We start from the raw sequence: 7,761 nt of genomic DNA, 5'->3' as shown, positions 1-7,761 counted from the left end.
TTGCATAGTTAATTTTACGCTATAAAAATTAACCGAATTTACGATTATACACTGAGCATGCGCATATAGAGACATTTCTATTTTTCGTAGAAAAATTTAATTATTACCTTAATACAGAGATGCTGTGAATATAAATTTATATAATGCAAAAGTAAGTTTATTTTATATGCTAATTAAGAGGCTTTCTTAATATGTTTAATTATAAAGAAAAAAAAAGCGTTGCAATTCTTGTTCACTGACCAATGGCAAAGCAGACACTTTCTACTTCCGGTTGTGGCGGGATATTTGTGAAGTCAGCACTCAGCAATGGCGGTCGAAAAGAATGGTAAACTCGCAAAGAATACTGTTTGTTCGTGGATTGGCGTTTGTGACAGAATTCATCGAAGTTACTAATTATTTGAAGAAAGTAAGTGAATATTTTATATTTTCAGTGTTTAATACTCGTACTTTTTTCACCTATATAAAATTTTATAAATAGCGTCTGTGTAGGAAATGTGATTTTCCATGTGTTCTTCTTTTGTGTACGTGCCTAATGATTCATTTTCAGGATTTGGTACTGTTAAATTTTGCACTAGTCTGTTTCTTACTGTTTGTGTCACTCCTTTTTGTATGTGTCTCACCTTTTTATAGTTATATTATTTTTACTCAAACGTTTTAATATTTATCTTAAAGCATACTGTAATTAAGCAGGAAATAGCTTTTAATGGAAAAAGAAAGGCAATATTAACATGACTAATTGTTCAGAAATCTGTTATGGAAATGTTATCTACCTTATGCCAAAAAATAAAGCATGTAACTTTCATTTATTTATGAAATTCAAAATTTTTTATTTGCTTAGTGTTTTCCCTAAAAATAATTTAATTTCTTATTTTTGAATTTAGTTTTATAAATTTGCTTTAATATATAACAAACTTTAACTCAAAGATATTGTGCTGTTAAAAAAGGAAACTTTATGCCATAGAAACACAGGTACTTTGTTCCAAATCTGTGTTCATTTTTTTATATATATACTGAATTTTTATGCACTAGTAATTACTGAAATATATCCTTTCATGAATAAGTAGTAAGTCCTAAGTCCTTTCATGAATGCATTTCTTTTTTGTTTGTTTGATTTTGTTGTTTTAAAAGATCTGCCATAGTTAAAGAAAGAAAATAAAGTAAGAATGCTTTACTTTCAGTTTTGAATAAATTTATTACTATTTACTGCAGCTTCAAGTTTCTCTAAACATAATTTTCGAAGTCAAAACCTGATAGTTATGTTGATTATTAGACTTGCATGAAAAAATTTATTGAAAAATTAGTATTTGATCTAAAATACCTTAAATTATTTGAATTATATTTTACTAAATCATGTATTTTGATATAACTAGATAGTTAAAAAAATTTAAATTGTAAATGTGCAGAAATGCTTATATAAAACCAAGAAATTGTTTATATTTTTGTTGCTTTTTCCCTTGTAAATTAATTATATATATATATATATATATATATATATTACAGTCTGGGGAGTCAGCACCCTGCTGAATTGTAGTAAACGAGACGTCTAATCTACTAGACCATCAAAGATGCAGATTTGGATTTTCTATTTCATAGTTATTGAAATCATAATGGTATGTTTGTTTAAATTAGTACTGTTTATGAATGTGATAAAAATAAATTCTGATAAGATAAGAAATGATTTATTTTCTATTAATTATGAACTGTAAATAATGTAACCAATTTTCTTCATAGTATATTTACTAAACATTTTTATATATATATATATATATATATATATATATATATATAAAAGGGAGGTAGTCTTATTTATACAATTCTTGCAGAGATACCAAGAAATAAAACATTTCGGGAATTTTCACTCAGTATATCTTGATGTGTAAAATCGTGTTGTTCAATGCCATATTACTTTTTCACAGGAAAGTAATTTTATTGATCTAACATCTGCATAAATCAAACTTTTTTAAGAATGATTACAGTTTCTAAGCTAACTTAAAATTTTCAGATTTAGAAAATGTATGTTTAATGTAGCATTAGTTTTCCATGGAATAGAAAAAGTTTTCAAAATGTTCAGTTGTTAGAGGGAAATAATATAAATGAGATTGTCCTGATACAGTTTCAGCTGGAAATGAAACTGAATTTTCGGTTAGTGAAGATTTCATTTAAGAATTCTGATAAAACTGATTAATGTAATTCCTCTGCACTTAAAAATTCTAATAAAACTGATTAATGTAAATCCTCTGCATTTAAGAATTCTAATAAAACTGATTAATGTAAATCCTCTACATTTAAGAATTCTAATGAAACTGAATAATGTAAATCCTATGATTCATGTATGTATTCTTCTGTTATCAGGAGATTCAGAAATGTGTGTTTATATGCATGCATTTTTAAATGTAGGTGCTCGTGTGTGCATGTGTATATTCTTTATGTATGTATGTGTATATGCGCATACATGCATATACACATGCTTACATATCTACAGTGGAACCCCGAGATACAAGTTTAATTCGTTCCAGCATTCAACTGGTATAGCGAATTTCTTGTATCTAGAAACAAGCTTCCCCATTGAAAATAATGGAAATTCAGTTAACCCGTTCCACACCCCAAAAAATATCAACATTTTAATATCAAGTCAATTTTTCCTAATAAATAACACTGGTAAATAATATAACAGTAGTTTAACTTTGTTACCAACATTTTAACTCATTCTCATTAATCCACACCAACAACAGCTTCTCAACATCTAGGAGTACTTTTATGGTGCTTGGAAGCAACGATAATTCCTTTGGCTACATCAGGTTTCTTAATTTCTTCCTGCTTCTTCAGAATAGTATAGATTTTCGATATTGAAAGGCCGCAAGTCTTCGCCAATTCCTTCACCATGCTTATGTTTATCTACGATTTCTTTCTTGATATCGACGGCCATGGCCTCCTTATTTTTCTTTGCAGCACTATCTGAGGCAACAATCTTCTTGCGAGGCATCTTGAAATAATTATTTTCACGTTAAATGTCAAAACAATTAACTTGCAAGTGCACAAACACGTATATAAAAGAACACTGAGTGATCTGACGAGGGGATTCCCCGAGTTGAGCCGGATAGGGAAATGGCGCCACCCATACCAACAGCCTGGCTCATTGCTCGTTACTCAAATTAATCTCGTATTTTGCTCATACTTTCCTCGTATCTCGAGGTTTCATTGTACATTTCTGAATCCCGTCCTAATAACAGAGGAGTACCTTTGCCAGTATTGCAACAGAGCTAGAATGAATTATTGTGTTAAATATGTGGAAATTGCATGCTTAAAGTACTGTTATTTTCTAAAAATATTATGTATGTCTATTTTTTACAAGAAGAAAAAATAGCTAAAAGCTGTTAATTTACTCGGATTTATTAGTCCAAAGGGGCTTTGTCCCTAAAGAACTATTGTTTTTGTTTTGCATTGGTTCACTATAAATATCTGTTTCACTTTTCAAACTGTTCCTACCAAATGTTAGAGTCCCTAGTGTGGGATTAATACTCTCTATCTTAGTGCCCTCTATAACCTATGTTAGGGTTAACCTGTATAACCTACAAGGATTGCCAGTTTAGGCGAGATATCTAGGTAGTCATCATAATACGTACCTTATTTTTTATTATTTTTAAATTAAATTGAAAGTAATAAACTAGTTTTCAAGAATGGAGTTAAACTAGATTTGCATTCAACTCTGGTTTATTGTATTAATGATGTTTTGCTGTAACAAATATGAATTTTTTGTTTAAGTATAATAATTTAAAATGTTTTTTCTAGAGAATGAAGTACTGCCACTAAGGTAAAGGTGCTAACTTGCAAGGTAATTTTCTATTCTACATTAACTCAATCTTTATTATATATTGGCAGAAATAATGAAAACCTGACATTCAAAAAGAAAAATAATAATGTTGAATGTAGTATATTAGATGGTTAACTGAGGTTTGACAACTCATTAATAATCTTACACATATTGAGTACGAATAACTTTGACAATTACCAGTATTTTCAATAGTATAAAATTAGGCAAGAAAGCAGTTTTAGCTTAGCACCGATTTTAAATACAACTCTCTTACCAATATTGTTTTGACGAAGGTAAAATATAATTGAATTTAATAAGTTGGAAATACTGTCTGTCTTCCCATGAGTTAAAAAATAATTTCAAATAAAATTTCTTTTTTTCAGTTTTTCATGTTATTCGTTTAATGTTATTGTAATCTGATTTATCATATTTAGTCACATATTCCATCCCTCTTTGCACTATAGTATATAATTCAAAGGACTTATCAGTTTCAGCAATATTTTTTTTACCAGTATACATTTTTACCATAACTCTGTTTCTAAATCATATCCTGAAAAATTAAGGAGTAAAGTACACAAAGAAGGAAAATATGCAAGTAAATAATGGCATTTAGTGTTGTTTATGTGTCTAATATTTGTACTAGATTGTAAAAGTTATATAATTCTATTAGCTTTTTTAAATTATTCTTTTTGAAATTCAGGTGCTTCTTTGCACCCAAATGGTTAAAGCCCTAGTGTGACTTTGGTACTTTGATCTAACTTCTATTCCTAATAAATAATCCAGCTGCATACAGTTTACTCAATTTCTGCTATGTGTAAGGTAAACAATATTAGCTTTTTTTAAATATATCTTTTACAACTATTCCATCAGGTAGATTTCTTTCATATTTTGCCCTAATTGAGTCATCCTGCTAATTAAGAATTTATTAAAGTTAATATGTTAAGTTTTTGTGTGTATAATTCATTTTAAGTATGTGCAAGCAAATGCATACATTAACAGTTACGTAGAATTATGTTTTGGGTATCAATTTCAGAAAATTTGGGGCTGTTTTTAGAAGATTTATTAATGATTTATACTATATTAATATTGTTAAAAAAATTCTGTGGCTTTTATATGAGAGTATATATTTTAAAATAGCTGCATGATATGGTAGAGGTAAAAATCTTCATGTGGATCATAAATTAATATGTGGCAATTTTTCATTTATTTAATAAAGAAAATATTCAAGCCACAATTAAAATTTTTTCACTGGATTATTTGCATACAAAGTTTGCAGCAAATATTTCCTGCAACAGAAGTGAAAATTTTTATTTTGCCAAGACAGGAAATTTAGTTAGTGAAAGCAGTAACCCTATTTTGAGATGTTAAACAGGAAGGCAAATTTTGAATTTAAATTGATTTTTGAAGGAAGACTTATTTAGTCTTGCTATCATTCTACGTGGCTCTTAACTTTTTTATGGTATTTATAATTTTATTGTTATTCAGCATTCTGTTTGCTTAGAATGCACATGAATGTAAACTTGAAATATTTTATATTGCAAACTGAGATGCCATTGTTATCATAATTAAAGATTTTTGCTCTGATTTTGGAGGAATTTACTGATAATACTTTTGATTGTGTATTGGTTTCTGGTTTATTGAAATGTGTAAAATAGCCTGTTAATGCATATACATATGTTAATGACATGTATATGTTTATGAAGTATTCTGTTATATGTATATAGTGTTGTGATTAGTTTTCTGCTTACTCTTTATTTAAGAAAAAGTTATCTGTAAGAAAGTGAATATTCTTTACTATATGTAGGAGTAAAATTGAAAAGGCTAATGCAATATAATTAATACAAAATTAAGTTTTTTCTCATGTACTTAAATACAAACATAGCCATTAAAGACTTTCTCAACCTTGCAGTTCTAAACAAAATCTTAAGTATTTTTCACTTGAAATTATAGGCATTGTGTAAGGTATATAATTGAAGCTTACTGTGTGATAGTGTGAAATTAAATTTTTAATTACTGAAATGTAAATTTTTAAATATGAAATACTCAGTGCATTTTATATGCATCTTTTAATACTTCAACTATATTTAAAAACTGAAAACCTCTGAAGTGTGAAATTATTACAAATTTTTCTTTTTCTTGTTTAGGAGCTGTTCTCAAAACATTGGGTGACAAAGAATTCATTTTTACAAAAATCGAGCAGGATATTAAAGACAGCGAACTATAGAACAAATATGGCGAAGCTGCATGAAGTCTATGTTGAATTTTATTATTGAAAAAAATATGCTCTTCAGATTTGATGTTAGTTTTTATTGTTTAACAGTAATTGCAGTTTTTGAATACCTGTAAAATAAACCTAATTCTTAAATTAATTTCATGTGTATTTCTTTTGCAAGTATTACAGTTCATAATACTTCAAACAACTTGAAATTTTATACTTGTTAATTTATGTGGGATATGTTCATAATAATTTTATAATTTAAATAACTCATTGTCATCATATGAGCATAATCTAAAATGCACAGCGTTTGACAACAAATTAATAAAAAATTAGCCAACTTCTAATTGCTTTCTTTTGTCCAGTTGCCTCTTTTTAAATCATTTAATACCATAAAGCTATTTGATGAAAAAAATAATTGATATGTCCACATCAACATGCACATTTATAATGATGTTATAGAAAAAGTCACATGAGATAAATATTAAAAAATTCAATTTTCCTAAACAAATTAACTTTTTGAAATTTTATCTGGTATATAAGATAAAATAAAGAACATATTTAGGTAATTTTGAATTTGCATAATTTTATGAACTTATTTATGAAATTAACAGTTACCTTGTAAAAGGGAACTTTTTAAAAATACCTCAATAAAGCATTTCTTTTGTAGAGGTGAACTTTTAGTACTGATCTAATATATTTATAAGATTTTAAACTGAAAAAGACAACAATAATAGATTACAGTACATTGCAAGATTGACTGATAAATGTAAAATTTTTACATATCATAATTATGTGTGTAATTAAAACAGAAGCTACTCGATTAACTTGCATGCAAATTAATATTTTCTTTAACATGTTTGGGATAAATTGAATTTTAATAAATAAATATGTATATATTTGTGTATTATCTGAAGATATGAATGAAATATTTGTGACATTAAACATTCATCTTCAAGGAAAATAACAAAGTCAACTTGGTAAACTATTGGAAAAGGTAAGTTTTATACAATTTCCTGGTCTATATTTAACAATTTTAAAATTTAGCACACTCATTCAAATAATCTAAACGTATGATGTTTTCTTTTGTGCTACATTCGTTTACTGAATTTGTTAATTAACTATATTGTACTTTAGATAGAAATTAACGTAGATATTCCTTGTATTTTACGGTATAAAAACTTATATATTTGATAATAATTGACCTAAATCTTCCCTATGTTTTCTTTGCATATACGAATGATTTTGGTAAAAATTTAGTCCGATGTCTTCTCCTCTTTACTGTGTAAAGTGCACATTTTTGGTAAAAAATTTGCATAAATCTCCAATTACCTATTTACTGCATTTTTCGTAAAATGTGCTTATTTTAATCTCTTATTTTTTATATAAATCTATGCAAAAATGTTCTGCATATTATGATTAAAAGATAAAATTAATTTAATATCAAATTTTTACATATCCACCTTTTAGGTATGTACAGCAATATGGAATATATATAACTGGAAAATTTAAATGCAAAAAAATTAATTTCTATTCAAAAATTACATAACACTAAAAGGCTGAAAATCACTTTTAATATTTCATTTAAAAGTGACTACAATATATGCAATGAATTTTGTAAACCTGAGTTCTATGTTTTAAATCAATCAATGCTATCGTTCATTTACATGGCATAAGAAAATGTCCTTCGGAAAAGCAAATAATTTATTTAAAGTGTTATTTAGTAAACAACTGT

At 27.1% G+C, this 7,761-nt stretch overlaps 1 long non-coding RNA gene across 1 annotated transcript; it reads left to right on the top strand.

The window, feature by feature from the left end:
- The first annotated feature begins 276 nt into the window (after window positions 1-276).
- LOC146997352 (uncharacterized) lies at window positions 277-6,298 on the top strand. Its single transcript, XR_015041361.1, has 4 exons — window positions 277-406; window positions 1,501-1,610; window positions 3,790-3,832; window positions 5,956-6,298. It is a non-coding gene; the product is annotated as an uncharacterized LOC146997352 (long non-coding RNA).
- The last annotated feature ends 1,463 nt before the right edge of the window (window positions 6,299-7,761 follow it).

The sequence above is a fragment of the Stegodyphus dumicola genome, chromosome 5 (genome assembly GCF_044657685.1).
Source record: "Stegodyphus dumicola isolate Sdum_Otavi_A_Nest chromosome 5, ASM4465768v1".
Taxonomy (NCBI): Eukaryota; Metazoa; Arthropoda; class Arachnida; order Araneae; family Eresidae; genus Stegodyphus; species Stegodyphus dumicola.
The sequence above is the reverse complement of the archived record's forward strand: the minus strand, read 5'-3'. Positions and strand labels throughout refer to the sequence as shown.